Source organism: Equus quagga, chromosome 9 (genome assembly GCF_021613505.1).
Source record: "Equus quagga isolate Etosha38 chromosome 9, UCLA_HA_Equagga_1.0, whole genome shotgun sequence".
Lineage (NCBI taxonomy): Eukaryota > Metazoa > Chordata > Mammalia > Perissodactyla > Equidae > Equus > Equus quagga.
In genome coordinates, this window is record NC_060275.1 from 113,677,175 (window position 1) to 113,694,435 (window position 17,261).

The following is a 17,261-nucleotide window of genomic DNA, read 5'->3' on the forward strand; positions in this document are numbered from 1 at the left end:
ATGAACAAAACTGGGGGAGATGCCAATTGGGAGACATTGAGGGGAATCATGTGTGGTGAGTTGGATACGTTAAGTTTGAGATGCCTTTTGGGTATCCCAACGGATATATTCAGGAGAGAGTTAGAAGTATGAATAGTTCCTGGAAATGGATAGGAATGGAGGTACAGTGTATCGATGGTGTCTACAATCATGGAATCAGGTGATAACTCCCCAAGGAGGAAGGGTTGAGAGGAAAGACGAGAGTCCCAGGCAGATGCCGCTGTTGGAAGGAAACACGACAGAGAAGGAACTGGTGAAGGAGCATGAGAAGGAGCAGCTAGTGAGAGAGAAAGAAAACCTGGACAGGGTTGAAGACCATGGGAGGAGAGTGGTTCTAGAAGTAATGCTACTGAGAATTCTGTAACAAGATGCTTAGATAGTCAAATGCTATATGATGGACATTTTGCTCTCTTCTCCAAGAGAACAAGCATACTGAGTTTTCCTGATCTCAGTGTCATGGTCCTTAAGCCACATGTCTTTGCATTAGAGTAAATCATGCTTCACTCTGAACAAGGGTGTTTCACCTAAGGGTCTTGAGTTATCCTTAGTTTTACCCATAATACCAACAGCATCTGGGCATGGACTCTGCTTGCTGACCAGCCATGTGGAATGCAGATTTTTGATTGTGTGAGCTACTGCGACTTCTTGTTCCATTCCCTTCCCTTCTCAAAAAAGAATGAAACAAAAGCCAAAACAAAACATCTGAGCCAACTTATGTCACTATATCCCCTTTGTTCCCAAGAAAAGTTGAATGTAAAGATCAAGATAAACAATGTTTTGTCTTTACTCCCAATCGAGCTTCTTTCCTGAACAATAGAATAGTTTTTCATACCACCATCACCATTCAAATGGAAAACCTCACACTGACCTCAGAGAACAAACTCAAGACCTTCTGTCCACAGCAATGAGGCCTTGGGTAGTTCCTGTCTGAGTTAACGGTGCCTATACCTATGCCCGTACATTCTACTCTTTCCTAACTGATTCTGCCTTATTTAGGCTTCTTGAATTTGGCATCTTTGCTTTATCCTCAGTAGGCTTAAACTGGGTAAAGTTCTTTTATTCCTTGTTTTCTGTTCTCTCATTTGTTCAATCCTTTTTCTTCAGTCATCTTTCTAAATTGCACGTCTGATCATATTTGAATCTTAGATCCTTCACTTGCTTTCTGACCTTGAGCAGTTGTTTGTAAGGCTCTTTGCCTCAGTTTCCCCTGCCTCATACTGTCTTAATGTAGGTAATCTGTTATATTACCTTGCTACTCAAACTCGTTCAATGTAAAGCATCCTATTTCAAACCACATTGTATGCGAGACTTGATGGTCTGACTCTTTCTCGCTTTCCTGCTTCAAAGCCTGCTGGTCCCCCCGTTCCTCAGGGGCTTCAGCCATACACGTCTTGCAGTTCCCTGAACATGAGATGCCATCTCCTTTCTCACAGACCTTACACAGGCTGTCTATTACTTGTTTCCAGCAAGCATCGTCCCTTTCATCTGCCAGAAGAACCTCCATTTTTCCTCCATCCCTGCGCAGGTGGAAGCCTGGCTGAGTTTTTGTGTGACTCTCCATCTTCTCTTCTCAACGTGTTCCTTTCTCCATGCTCTCATGGTACTTACCGTTACTTCTCAAGTTGTATTCTAATTGCTCCCTTACTTTTCTGTCACCCTTACTAGGCTGAGAATTTCTAAAATGCAGAGAGGTTAGAAAGGATCTCATTATATCCCAAATTATATTCCCATATTAGTGCTCGGTAAATATTAGTTGAATAAGTTTACAAGTTATAAACTGGATTACATAGAAATATGACTGTATAGTTAGCATTGCCTGTTTTGGGATGTTTCCTTGGCAGAGAACTGATTAAAATGATTATATAAGGGTGACGTAGGGTTTCTATCCATAGTTCATATACCATGACTTTTATTAATATTAAACACAGACAAGCCTCAATGGCTGTCCTTAGTGTTGTTAGGCATTGGAGGAGAAACTTTCCTTTGTCATCTTAGGACTATATTCAGTAAGAATTTTGTTTATCACTGACGTAATGGCAATACAGAAACTGTTTCCTAATGCTAAGAGTTTCTTTCTTCTGAGACCCATCATTATTGAAAGCAAAGGCAGAAATGATCAGATATGGCCTCGGGATGAAATCTTTTGGAAAAGCCCAGGGTGATTTGTCTAGGAAGGGTGAGCTTCTGTAGACCACATTTGACTTGCTGCATCCATTTTTAAAAATAGATTCATTTAAAATTGTGTAGTTAAGCATTATGTGTTGGTTCAATCGCCTAGATTGTATATTAGTCTGAACACAAATCTAACCAATTAAGAATGACATTTATCAAAACATTATAGAAGGTAAACCAATCAAAATGGTTATAAATAGACTGATAAGCCCTCTGAATATGCCAAGAAAATGATGAATACAGTGGGACAGATATAGTTTTCAAAACCAGAAATCATTTCCAAATTAAAAAGCAATTAAACATTTTATAATTGCTATTTGAGTGTATGTGAATGTGGCTTGACTTTCACAGCTACAGTAATCCTAGGAAATAATTAAGAGACCTAATTATCCATCACCATAGTCCATTAAATCAGTTGCCCTTGGGTGAGAGTACATATAGATGTGTATGGGAAAAAGTTATCCTATTTGGAAAAACAAATAAGAAAAACAGCTTCTCTTAATTATTCGGCCTAGTTGGACCTGTAGGCCTTAGGGAATGAGGTGGATAATTCTGTTAGCTTTTCTTATTTCAGAGATGTTAGAGCTCTTTAAGGTATGATTGTCCTAGAAAATACTAAATTTAAGTGCAGTGCTTTTCCTTAGCCTGTGTGATGGCTTTGGGAGGAATGCTTGGCTACTTCCTTTAATAGTGGCGTTATTGTCAGCCTTGAGACTGTTTAGGACGATTCTGAAGGGCGGGATCCTCCAGTGGGAGGACAACATGGGGAATGGTGAGACTGGGGACAAGGAAGAGTGACCTTCTGGGAGAGAGCTTGTAAGCTAGCTCTCAGCGAGTGTAAGAACCCAAGGGTACACCAGGCCCCCTGGCTCCTCATCCTTGTCTTTCCCAGGACTGAGGTCACCTCCTAATGGTCCTTCACACCTCCTCAGGTTTCCCCGTGCTGTACTGGGGGAAAAGGGGGTTGACCTCCGTATTCCACATAAGGAGGTGGGGACCTGCCTTTCACTGCAACAGGAGGGACATGGGATCTTAGAATCTCAGATAGGAACTTCAAGTGCATTTTCTTGGCTGTGCCTCATCTTGAGTGGGACTGTCATAACATATCTAGGACACAGGGGCTCTGTTGATCTTGGTGGTCTTCAGCTTGCATGATCTCTCTGTGGACAGTTTTCTCTTTATTCTCCCAAATCCAACATTTAAACTCACTTTGGCAATATAACCCAGTTTGACTTACATGTACATAGTTTAACCATCTCTACCCAAATGTAATGTGTCAGAATATGGGATTATGTACACACTTACCATGCACACACGCTCTTTGTCTTGCCTTTGATATTATTTCAAGTGGGTTTAGATGATTACACAGAATTGCAGAGTGAATAGACCATTCTCAACTAAATTTTCTTTTGTGTTTTCCATGCTCTTTCAGAGCTCAGGTGAGAGTGGAGGGTGGGGAAGCTAGCCAGCACTTACAAATGAATGAGTTTATATGGAACCAACATTGAAATTATAACAATTTTGTCAAAATCTCAGTAGTGACAAAGTGATGAGGTATCTCTTCAACCAAACCATATTATTTCCCATTTCCCCACCAAGGATCTTTCGCCTTTTTATTAGGAGAAAGCAGTGTATTCTATTTCTTCTGATGAGTTCAAAGCAAGCAGACTGGATGTTTCAATAGCCCTCTGGTGAGGCAGGAAGGAGTTAGGAATTTGGAGGTCCTGGTGCTCCACTCGTTGAAAGAAGGACCCATGGCGTGCAGGCTATCATGGACACTGAAGCCATATGGCCTGGGTGCAAATCCTGGGTCATCCACTTAATAGCTTGGTGACCTTGGGAAAGTGATTGAGCCCCTTTCTATGTACCATGTAAGATGAGGGTAATCCTGGTGCCTGCTGCACGGGGCTGTTGGGAGGGCAGAGTGTATAGAGGTGGGCAGAAGGGCACCAGGCATCATACCTATCAGGAGTTGATTCATTTTGAACTATTTTCCCCAATATGTCTTGTGGCCTCTCTTTTAGGGTGTTTTACTGTCACGCATTCTCTGATGTCTGGTTTCTGTTGTTGCTTTGCTTCTCACTGTACCAGTTATCTTGGGACGTTGTGTCGACTCCAGATTGACAGAGGACTTTCTGCGGTCCACATTCGTCTGTTGGGTCTGGTTGAACTCACTCTGCTGATCCAAAATGTGGGCAGTGGGGAATTACATTCAAACATAAAACTGGAGATATCAGATTCAGACCTGAAGTGTTCCTTAAAACTGGCATTAAATTTCCTCTGTTGATATTGAGAATTATCCCTGAGATACAAGAATACCTGAAACTCTAGTATGAATTCTGAATTTGGCTGGTTTGGAAGCAGAATAAATATTAGCTTTTTAATAGCATGTTTCTCTTTAGAATTTTTCCACATACGTGAACATCTAAGAGAAATGTAAAACTAATAGATATGAAAAACTTAATTTTGCTTTTCCATTTTTCTTATTTTTTCCACTTATAAATTTCAACTTCTTTAGTTTTGCTAAATGTCTTGTAAGTCAAGGATTATAAGTATTCCCTCATTTTCCATTTCTGTTTGTGGCTTGTTTCTATCATCTCATTTGCTTGACTCAGGACACAGAATTCCAAGCAAATAACTCATTATCATATTACTTTGAAAAAGAAGTTTCTGTACTGGACTACTATCAATTCCTATAATGTTAGTGGTACCTTTCTTGTGATTAATATGGTTCACTCGTTTCATTGGAGTTTTTCTGTTTGTTTTGGAGAAACCAGAATTTATTACCAATGAACAAAAGTATGTTTGATTCAAAAGCGTAATGATCAAAACACCTTATGAATTTGCTTTTTTGTCAATTATTTTGCTATTTTAGGAGTATATTTACTGTCCTATTATGTTTTTCTTCAAACAGAATTGCAAAGTAGTTTTATATTTCTAACACTAGAGTATTTGTGGGAGTGGAAAGAAGGCAGTCCAGAATCACGCATGGCACTCAGTCCAAACCCAGCCATAGGAGTGGGTGGGAATTAGTTTGATATTATAGATTAGACAGACTTGAGCTGCTGACGTCCGCCCAGTCATCAGGTCAAGTGTGTGGGCGTCCCCCCCAACGCATCTGTTTTTTCAGCAGGCTGCACTCTTTCCACTACTAAGTAGCTGGTACCCATCCCTTCTTGTGTCATCCTATTGTCCCTGCTTACTTCAGGCTCTCAACATCTGCCTGCTGTGCCTGCAATGGCTCTGCACCAGTCTCCTAGTCCCCTGCCACTCTCCACTGCGGGCCTTATCCTACCCCTGGAGAGAGCTTTCTCACTAATCTCACCATGTTGACGTGTTGCTTAACATCTTATCCATGGCTTTTCTTTCTAGTTCATGAAAAGAATCTGAGCTCCTTGGCATGGTTCGTGTGGGCTGTCCTGAACTGCACGCCTACCTGGAAAGGCACGTTCTTCTCCATTCCCTATCCCAGTGCCTCTCAGTTCCTCCCGCAGATACACTGTCTTCCCATTCCAGGCCTTTGCACTGGGTGATTCCTTTGTTTTTTACGAACGTCCGCCCCTCCCTTCGCTGATCAGCTCTTTCATAATCCAGGTCAAGCCTTGCTGCCCTGGGAAACTTTCCTCGATTCATTCAGCCATGTCTGGATCAGATGTTCCGCTCAATACCCTTTAAACCGCAGCAGTACCCCGCTCAGAGCTCTTCCATATCAGGGACTACATCTTTCATATTTAACAGAGACCACCTCCAATGTTTGGTAGTAACATGGAAGTCAATTTATGCACCTGGTGACATTAAAATCATTTGTGCGTATGTGCGTGCACACGTTAGCGTATGCATAATTCATGTGTCCATATGCCTGTATTAGTTTTCTAATGGATGCTCTAACACCTTAGCACAAACTTGGTGACGTAAAGCAACAGAAAATCATTCGCTCACAGTTCTGGAGGCCAGGGGTCCAAAATGGTTCTCACAGAACTAAGACCCAGGTGTCACCTGGGCCGAGCTCCCTATGGAGGTTCCAGGGGAGAATCTGTTCTTTGCTTCTTCTAGACTCTGGTAGCTGCAGGCCTTCCTTAACCTGTGGCTGCTTCACTCCGATCTCTGCCTCCATGGTCACGTTGCCTTCTCCGCTGTGTGTGTCAGATCTCCCTCTGCCTCCCTCCTAAGGGTTTGTTTGCTGATATTTACAGCTGGCCTGGTTAATCAAGGATAATCTCTCTATCTCAAGATCCTTAATTTAATCACATCTACAAAGTCTTTTCCTGCCGTAGAAGGTAACATTCACAAGTTCCAGGGAATAGCACGTGGATAATTTTTGGGGGGGCCTTTATTCAGCCTACCACAATGTCTCACCCCTAGACACACACAGATTTGGGGTTGCTGGATGCTACTCAGAGCCATGGAGCAAAATTCATTGCCTAAAGCAATGAAATCAGGTTCTTTCATAGGAAATTGGGTAAATTTGCAACATTTAGCAATTAATTGCCAACTCTGGCTAATTGAATAGCAAAAGAGCTGCTGAGAATAGATGGAAAGAGGTGGGAAAAACTGAGTGATGGTCACCTCCATTTGTTGTGAAATTATAACTAAAAATATAGCAGTCCCCTCTTATCCTTGGGGGATACATTCCAAGAACCCCCATGGATGTCTGGAACCATGAATAGTACAGCATCCCATAGGGACTCTGGTTTTTCCTATACGTACATACCTATGATAAAGTATAATTTATAAATTAGGCACAATAAGAGATTGACAACAATAACTAAAAATAGAACAATTATAACGATATACTGTAAGAAAAGTTATACGAATGTGGTCTCTCTCTCTCAAAATAATCTTATTGGACCGTACTCACCCTTCTTGTGATCATGTGAGATGATACAATGCCTATGTGGGGCCATTGTTAAGGAAAATAAGAGGGATGAACACAGCATTGCAACACCTCCACAGTCGGTTTGATAGCTGAGATGGCTACTAGGTGACAAACTTGCGGATAGTGAATACAGCATGGATCTGCTGGACAAAGAGATGATTCCTGGGCAGGATGGAGTGGAACACTCCATAAGATTTCATGTAAGATTTCATGATGCTACTTAGAATGGCATAAAATTTAAAAGTTATGAATTGTTTATTTCTGGAATTTTCCATTTAATATTTTTTGATCATAGTTGACTGTAGGTAACTGAAACCATGGAAAGTGAAACTGAAGATAAGGGGGGACTACTGTATCCATTTTAAATTAATATATCTTAGACATTACATATATCAAAAACTCACCAGCTTGGGGCCGGCCTGGTGGTGCAGCAGTTAAGTGCGCACGCTCCACTTCGACAGCCCAGGGTTTGCCAGTTTTTGACCCAGGTGTGGACATGGCACTGCTTGGCAAGCCATGCTGTGGTAGGTGTCCCACATATAAAAAAATAGAGGAAGATGTGCACAGATGTTAGCTTAGGGCCACTCTTCCTCAGCAAAAAGAGGAGGATTGGCAGCAGTTAGCTCAGGGCTAATCTTCCTCAAAAAAAAAAAAAAATCATCAGCTCTTATTCTCACACTTGGAACACGTTTGGACTTGTTTACTAGATAGAGCTCTTTCTCATCAAAGAGTTTAGTAATAGTTTTGGTAACATTTTAGGACTTCCCTTGGCACATAAATAAACTGATTATACTATAGAAGAGAGACAAATGTGTGAAGAAATAAATGGCAAAATCATAAATTGCTCTTTACTGTTAAATTATTTATTTGATTAAGTTCAAGCAGACAATCATAAAATTATGAGAATGTTAAATATTAACTGAGAAATGAATATATCAATAATGTTCATTAAGTTCTCATTTAATATTGTGAGAGTATCATAGTGTTTCTCGAGCTGAAGTATATCATCCTGTTACACATTTTATTTAAAACAAGACAGAAATATAATTGCCCAAATGAACACCAGAAAACAAGTTTTAATGTTCATTTCTCTCAGCTGCATACAAAAATTTATGGAAATAATTCTGGATAAGGCTCATAAAAAGTTTTTCGCTATATCTCGAGTTCTGGCAAATAGATCAATATGTTCTGAAGCTGGAAGTAAAGTTGGTCTTTATAGTGGTAGGCTGCGTCTTAGGAAGCAAGTATTTATGACATGAATAAGAAGTAAATTCTGAGTGGTTCAGTGAATATAAAATAATTCCTTGGTAAGCATCCATAACTGGGCTTTCTAAGCACTCTAGTGGATCCAGTGCACACATTCTGACTCAGAACTGTGGAGAGAAGTAATCAGGTGTGAAGTGTTGTTTGTTCTCATGAAGCTAGTCTCAGAAAAAATAGAAAATATTCATGGAAAAGCTAAAAACAAACACCCATATATTTACATCCCTCTCGGATATTAAGCTGACAGTTCATAGAGTGTCTTCATTAGGACTGAGCCAGAAGGTACAAGCATAGGACCAAAACTGATGATCCCAATATAGGTGGCCTTCCCCTTCAAGCAAAGGAAATCTAACACACAAGATCACAAATGGGATAGTTCTCTTGAAAACATAAAAATATCTTATTAATATCAATTAAATGAAACTCTAAGCAGAACAGAGAATGCAGCCTTTCTGCATCTTCATTTGCCTTCATGCTGTGATTGCTGGAGTCTTTCTCCATGCATTTTATGTTGCTTCAAAATAAAAAGCTTGGTCCTTCTTATTACTTGTGAGCTGCAGCCCCTTCTCAACCCTTTAACAATACTCCCACATGAAGTCTCATCATACGGCTGGGAGACTCATTCTTGCATTAGGGCCAGAATTGTTTCTCTTCACTTTTCCCAGTGGCTCTAGAATGTGGTAGCCAAGAGTTCTGCGTAAGAAAGCTTTGGTCAAAACCATAGCACGAATTTAGCCTTGTAAAGACATTTCCAGGATAACCTTCCTTATACCAAGTTGTTTATGCCTCAAATTGGCCAAAGTCCTATAGAGCTTCCCATGCCAATGTGTACTCCTAGTTTTTTTTTTGCAAAACTGATATCATTGTCCCATAAAATCTTCAAATAATCTTAACAAGCTCAGCTCCGTCTGATATTTTTCATGACTTTCTATAATCAGTTTATTCCTTTTGGGGTATCTCTTTGCATGTGCAGAATAAATGTTTCATCAGTTAAACGTCTACTTTGAGTTTGATTGTGATGCATCTGTTTAATATCCAGCAAGCATCACAATTTCTGTTGAGCATTACAGATATTGTGATAGTTGAATGGCGTCATCTATGTGGTGTAGGGTATAATTTTATGTTTTAAAAAGGAGAAAATAGGACATTAGAAGCAATAGTTTTGCTACCAAACACATGTGGGAATTATTCAATTAGGCAGGCTGGTCTTTGAGAAGTCAGTTCACTCTGATGTCCACACTTTTATCCTGTGCTTGATGACTTTGAATTGGGTTCCTTATATACCAATACTTTAGGACATTTATAATCATTCCTCTAGTAATTGGATTTTTTTCATTACATTTAGGCTAACAAATTGGACAATATGCCATTTTTCAAACAAATCCCACTTGGATCTATGAAAATAATTTCTTTGAAACCAAAAGCAGCTGCTCTTACCAGCCTTACCTTCTAGCATCACTTTCATTAATAGCAGCATTTTTGAAGTGTAACAGTTGCTTGATGCCTTAGTGTCTGACAATCATAATATAAAATATTATGCCAGATATTGTAATGTCCCTTGCTATTAGGCTCTTTTCTAATGCGCTTTTTTCACAAAATCATCCCATTGCAGTTCATCCATTTTCAGGAGGAGAGGAGTTAGAGCTCATCCTTCATTACTTTGTTTTTCTCCATCCTCAGGTCAATTCCAACACTGTAAATTGTTTATCAGAGGCACTGGTTCTTTAAACAGCGACTTGTCAAATAATTTTCCTGGAGCCCCAGGATTTTAGAGGTGCTCAGGGATTTTATACATTACGTACATTTTCATTCTATTATTTTAACATCATTTACACCAATATATACCAAAATTGTAAGGCATTGGAAACCCTCAGATGAATTAACTTTTATCGTCATATTATGTGGATTACTTGGTTTATTGTAAAGCCTGGAATAGAATATCTGCTGTCGTTTCAGATTACACTCCAAACTGAGATTCAAAGGTGGCCATATTTATTTATTTATTTATTTATTTAAAGATTTGCACCTGAGCTAACAACTATTGCCAATCTTTCTCTTCTTCTTCTTCTTCTTCTTCTTCTCCCAAAGCCCCCCAGGACATAGTTGTAGATTCTAGTTGTAGGTCCTCTGGTTGTGCTGTGTGGGACACCGCCTCAGCATGGCCTGATGAGTGGTTCCATGTCCAACCCCAGGATCTGAACTGGCAAAACCCTAGGCTGCCAAAGCGGCACACACGAACTTAACCACTCAGCCACGGGGCCAGCCCCCAAAAGTGGACTTATTTATTACTACTTAATTTGTTTAAATCAGTGTTATTTAAAAAGTAGGCAACCAAAACAAAATAAAGAAATAATTAGATATTGAGTGTGCTATGACTCACCAGGCATTTGCTCTCCCATTTTTCTAATGATTTAATGCTATAATCTTGCACTTATAACGTGAATTTAGTAAATGTTACTTTTGCCTTCTTCTATATGAGATTATGCATAAGAATTTCCTTGGAGAAATGAGTCTACTGCTGAAAAAGGGTGCACGTCCCTGCTCTAGTCCTTTTTGCCCCTCTTTGAAGAGCGGCCACCCTTATGTTCCTCTTCCTATTGTCAGGGTGAAGTGAAGTATTCAGAAGAGGAATCCTTGAGAGACATTTGCCACAGAAGGGCAGCACCTGGTGGGCTCACCCAACCAGCTCAAGGGCTTCAAAGCCTCATGTGCCCCTTCCACAGTGGAGGCCCTATAGGGACACCCTGGAGCCACTTCCAAGGCTGTGGGTATAGAGCATTCTATATTAATTCGTTTATTCACCAACTGTCTATTGACTTTTTGTTGTGTGTGAAGCATTGTTCTAGGTGCTGGGGACACATAAGTGAACCAAGAGGGCAAGATGCTTCCCCAAATGCAATTTGCCTTCTAGTGGAGGTCAGAGAGGCAGATTGCAGTTTTACATACATAGTTATAGGGGCCCCAGTGAGAAGATAACACTTGAGCATAGAGATACAGGAGGCACAGGGGCTAGCTAGGTGGGTATCTGGGAGAAGAGTGTTCCAGGAAATGGGACTAACTGGTACACAGGCCATATGGTACTTGTCTGCGTTGTCTGAGGACCACGCCAAGAAACCCATGTCTCCCGGAACAGAGCATGGGGGTGGGAGGGAATGAGACAGAGAGAAAATAAGTGACTGGATATGGCAGAACATTCCAGATGGCTTTGGCTTTTACTCCCGGAGAATGAGGGGCCCCTGAAGGGCTGTAGATAGAGGACGGATGGTATCTCAATGTGCATTTTGAAAGCACAGCATTGCTACTGTGTCAAATACAGACTGTATTCTCATATTCAAGATGTTTAATTTCACAAAACCAACCCAAGGATGTATTAGACCTTGGCCATGCAGTTGTTGATGCTAGAGTTTCATTAGATGAATCATTTCCCTTTTAGAACCAATACTAGGACCATGAATGGATCCAGAGGCTCTAGAAATGAATACACTCCATGACAGAGAATTGATACCCTTTTTGATTAATTAATATTTACTGAATGCTAACAGCTCTGAACTTAGATATGCAGAAATTTCTGTGATTTAGATATATGGCTTTCTAAATCATGGGAAAAAGAAACAGGGAAACCGTGACAATCAGTAACAAGGGTCACTTTGACATTTTCAGTGATGGGAGTGTGGTTCAGAGCACTGGTTTCTAATCCAAGGTACTAAGTGTGAATCTTGATGCCTCCACTTCTTATTTTTGTGACTTTTAGAAAGTTATTTAGCCAATGTCCTCGTTCAGAGTACTATAGTCATGGTATCTCCCACGTAAAATTTTAGAGAGATTTAAGTGAGATAAATGTACAGAAAGCAATTAGCACTGTGGTTAGCATAATGAAAAAGTTCAGTAAATTGTTATCAATGTTTTGCCTAAGATTTGGCAGCCAGTTTGTGGCAGAACAATGACCCTTATCAATTGTCAGTCTCAAACTCTTACTTTTATGTCACACTGTCTATACTGGGTTGAATAGTGTCCCTCCAAAATTCATGGTCACTGGATTCTCAGAATGGGACCTTATTTGGAAATAGAGTCTTTGCAGATGTAATTAGTTAAGATTAGGTCTTACTGGACTAGGAAAGCCCTAATCCAATGACCGTTGTCCTTGTAAGAAGAGGGACATTGGACAGAGACACACAGAGATAATGCCATGTTACTTCAGATGCAAAGACTGGAATGATGCTGCCAGAAACCAAGGACCACAAGGATTGCTGATGGCCACTGGAGACTGGGAGAGAAGCATGGAACAGATTCTTTCTTGGGGATTCCAGAAGGAATCATCCCTGCTGACACTTGGATTTCAGACTTCTAGGCTTGGGAACTCCGAGAGAGTAAGTCTCTATTGTTTAAAGCCACCCAGTGTGTGGTACTTTGTTATGACAGGCCTAGGAAGTGAATACACTGTCGGCTCAACTAAAATCAGCCCTCAGTTGAAAAAGCCTGATTAAAAAGCAAAAGGCCCAATGAGCATTTAACAACTTGGGAACTCCACTGTGCAATTATCAAAGTAAGTTTGGTATGGTGTTATTATGTGGAAGAAAATCGTGTGTTTTTAAAAATGACTCTAACACATTTTTATGGCACTCTCTAAGGTTAAGATGGATCTCTAGTTTTAGATGACATAAGTTTAACGAGAATCGAAAAACAGTAGTTAGATGATATAACCAAAGTCCTCTTCCAAGTCTCTGATTTGGAGGTCACCAGAAAAATGAAATAGACTTGCCTATTTGACATGGACATAAATGCCAGTTTACTGCAAATTGATATTAAAAGTGAATAAATATACTTAATATCTACTAAGGCGTCAAAGTAGAGAGGAATGCGGGACAAATCCTTCCAAACTGACTAAACTCTTTACCCCTTTGTGTCTTTCAATGCACACCATTTCATTTCAAGTGCCACTTGTGTGGAACCTGTCATGCATGTGTGGCCGCTAAGGGTAATTAGCGAAGATGTCTGTGCTCAAGGATAATTAGATTGACACTTTATTCAAGTCACATAAAAATCACAGTTATTTCAAGTTCCAACTCACTTGCATTTTGCTTCTGTTTTGAACAAAGTTATGGTCTCACATTCTCTGGCAATTTGTTTATAATTGCCATGACAATTTGACGTTCTCCAGCGTTTCACAGAAATGCATGACATAAGAATATGAATGCAAAGATATTAAAAAAAAAAAAGCCCTCAGGTGGTTGTTAATTTTTGGCACTGTGTAATTAAACTGGTTTTTTAAATGTTATCTTTTGCCAGTATCTAATTAGCAAAGCCATCTGCTGGAAGCATAGTGGCCCATCTGCCTAGAATGTTGTTCCCTTCATTTTTATGAAAAGTATCTGCCTTTGCTGGTCCCTGTCTAATTAACTTCTCTCGCAGTAGAATGTGATAATACACAGCTTTGTTTATATACTTCTGAGAACCACGGATTTATATGTATGTAACATGTACAATAAAAAGAGCCGATCTTTTTTCTTTCCCACGTCTGATTTACGCCTGAGATTATAGCTCCATTTATCTGAACCTGAGCATGTGTGTGTGCATGACAGTGAGCTGTTACTGTATCATGAAACAATAGGTGCTCTTTCCATCCCCTGGGTTTCTGCAGATATAAAATGCTTTTCTGTAAATCTACTCTATTTCCTTTTAGGTCTGTCTGTAGCACTGCCACTTCTTGAAAGTTGATAATATGTATGTTCCAGTGTATCACTGGATTCTGAATGAACGTGGCTACTGTAACAATGAAAGGGATCACTGTTGCATTCTCAATTTAGCATGACATTATCTAAGCTGATGGAAGTCACTTATATTTTATTGTAATCTGATATATGATGTGTACAAATATTATCTATATGTCTAGTTTTCCCTCCATCAGTTATTATCGAGCACACTGTCTTGTACTTGGTAGATGTTTAATGAATATTTATAAATCAAAGAGAGAATGAATGTGTGTGCGTAAAGCAAAACTTCTGTAGGTTGTTGAATAGCACAGATGTTATTTGTAAGTATTTACAGACAAAAAAACTTGTACTGCAAACAGGAGTGTTTGTGTCTTTTAAAATATAGATGTTTCAGACTCATTGCCTACTGCACATATCGCCTTTGGATAGCCAAGTTCCCACAGTATTACTGCTATATGTCTGCTGCTGAAAAATATAATGAAGACTAAATGCAGAATAAAATAGATAATTAAGATTCCTTTTCTATACTGGGCTATTGTGCAGTAGAAGAAGACAAGAGATGACAAAAATGTAAGATTTTAAAAAAAAGAGAGATTCAGAAAATAAAGAACATGAATGTTGTATTGAGATCTGAAATGTAGAATGTTTTAGCATTTGTTTTGACTGTTAAAAAGATAGGTTTGGGTGGGTAGAAAAGTGTCTTAAAAGGTAAGTCAGGCAGAAAGATGGCTTCACAAATCAGTTGCGGGATTTGTTCCAAAATTGTGATCCATGAAAGAAGAGCAAGGAATCTCCATTGAGAGTAGAGCAAGAAGGCTTGATTAAGAGGAATTTAATTGATTAGAACAAATCTTGTGGAAGAAAAATGTTATGACCAGGTTAAAACATAATCTAATTTGAAACAGAATAGTGAGTAACTTTGAGAAATAGGATCTAGTGTGGGAGCGTTCCATTGATATTTGTGTTTCCCTCCAGGGAAAGTGTTTTTCTTCCCTAGCTGCCAAGTGGTCAAGTAGGTAAAGTCTAGTTCACTGAGTGAATAGAAAGACACTACGGGATTAATGGGATTAATCTGGAACACCCAATTTTAGGCCAATCTGGAAAAGACATATTTTCCCAATCCATTCTTCTTCAAATTCTGATATCCAGTAATATGTGTTCAGCTCTACAGTAGGTAATTCAGTTCCATTCTTAATGTAATTTCTCTTTATCCTGTCCTCTGTTCAGGTATAAAATGAATCAGCAAAAAAGCCATACAATCACGGTCTTTAATTAATTCTGGATTTGAATATTATTGGGAAGCTGGTGCTAGTACAATAAAAATGCTTCAGGAGACTAATTTTGCTACTTTTAATAACTGTCTTTAGAAAAATCTGTAAGATTTGTCCTATTTTCTGTTGCTCCAATCAACTTGTGTGGGCAGTTGCTCTTTCTTGGTAAACTGGATGAAGTAATGAAATATTTTTGAAAATTCTCACATTCTTTTGTCTATTACTTTCCTCTTCCAATCCTTGGCCAATATTTATCTTGAAAATTCAAAGGGTACTTGGCCATTAGGCAGACGTGGGAAGCTGTTTGTTTGCCATTTTGGCAGAAGGATTCGAATAATTTTGATGGCATTTGATAAATATTCTTTTCATAACTCTGGGACTATCCCTGCTCCTCATAGCTCTTAAGTTTACCGAAGAGAGTATTACTCTTTAACTTTCAAACAAATCGCTCGACCAACAAGAGGCACTACAAATGCCTCTTTATCTAAACCATTTCATTGTATAGTTCTCCTGGTAATTATATAACACAAATTCCACTTCGTGATCTATAACACTAAATCCTCTTGGTAATGTAAAATCAGAGTTATAATGAGGTCTACTTTGCTAAAGAATATATCATAATGTATCAATTCTGTTCTGAGTTTACAAACAGCAAATGCGTGGATATCTTTATTTAAATAAAACAGCAGAGTGAGCTTTTATAAAGCAATCTGAGAGAGGAAGGCTTCACTCAGAATAACAACCTGCACTATTTTATCTGTGCTTCATGGGGATAGATGGTTACACAACTGTACATGAAGCTCTTATCTCTTCTCTGGAGGTGGCATCACTCTTCATGAAAGTATTTGTCATCCTAGTGTGGAATTAAGTCATTTGTTTGCATCAGCTGCTGATTAGCTGTGACTTTATTGCTGCCATCAAACATTATGAACAGGAAAACATCACAGAAAGAATTAACAAATTCTCACATCAGATGTTGACACTGACAAAAATCTCTAAGTCTGCACAAGGGAAGAGAGTTGTATAGTTTCTGTTTGAAAGACACTGAAGTGGTTCTCTCTAGAATATTTTTCTTATGGACTCATATTTGCCAAGTAAGATAAGTTATACAAGATACAGTGTTTTATGTTTTAATCTCTGTTATGGAACATTCTTTGGAGGACAGAAGATATTAAATAATGGTTTTAGACTGACTTTGTTATTCTCCTATGTTTGGGAGAATTAGGAAAAAATCTTTCTAGAAGTAAGAGTGAAATCATTATTCTCCTTCATATTATTGACATTAGTTTATTTTTGGCTTTGTTTACTTTATTATTTAGTATTAGTCCAAACCAGTAAAAAATTCTTCCTCCCTTAAATTTTTTTTTCTGATAATGATTTAACTTATTCTTCAGAAATCTTGAATTCTTCAGAAATCCAACTCGAATAGTAAGATAGAATATAACTGTAAGAACAGGTGTACAGATGGACAAAACACTTTTACCTTATAGAAGTCCATATTCTGTGCAATATTAGAAAATATATGCAACTCAGATGCTTAAATTTGTTCAAAAAGTGATTCACAGTTTCGGCGTATAGGCCATTAATATTTGCAGGCATCGTTTCTTCCTACAAAGTAAGTGCTATATATTATCTTAACTAATCACAGATTCCATTTGTAAGTTAGCATCAGATGTGAAAGTGTGCATATCAAATTGATCAGCAGGAGTTAGAACTGGGACGTCTGATAAAAAATATTTGAAAGTTGTGGCTCTAAACATTTAGACAGAGCCAATAAATATTTAGTCAGAGCCAATAACAGTAAAAGACACTGGTTTGGGGGAAGAAACAGTAATGAGCTCTTTGCATGAGCTCTTTATTTTATTGACTATTCATCATTTATATCTGTAGCTTGGGAGTAAGGATATGCAAAATCATCCTTGCTTCATT

General features: G+C 38.9%; 1 protein-coding gene across 5 annotated transcripts in view; it reads left to right on the forward strand.

Moving 5' to 3' along the window:
* The window catches only part of SEMA5A (semaphorin 5A), a 459,076-nt gene that overhangs the window by 269,060 nt on the left and 172,755 nt on the right, over positions 1-17,261 (forward strand). The window lies entirely within an intron of this gene.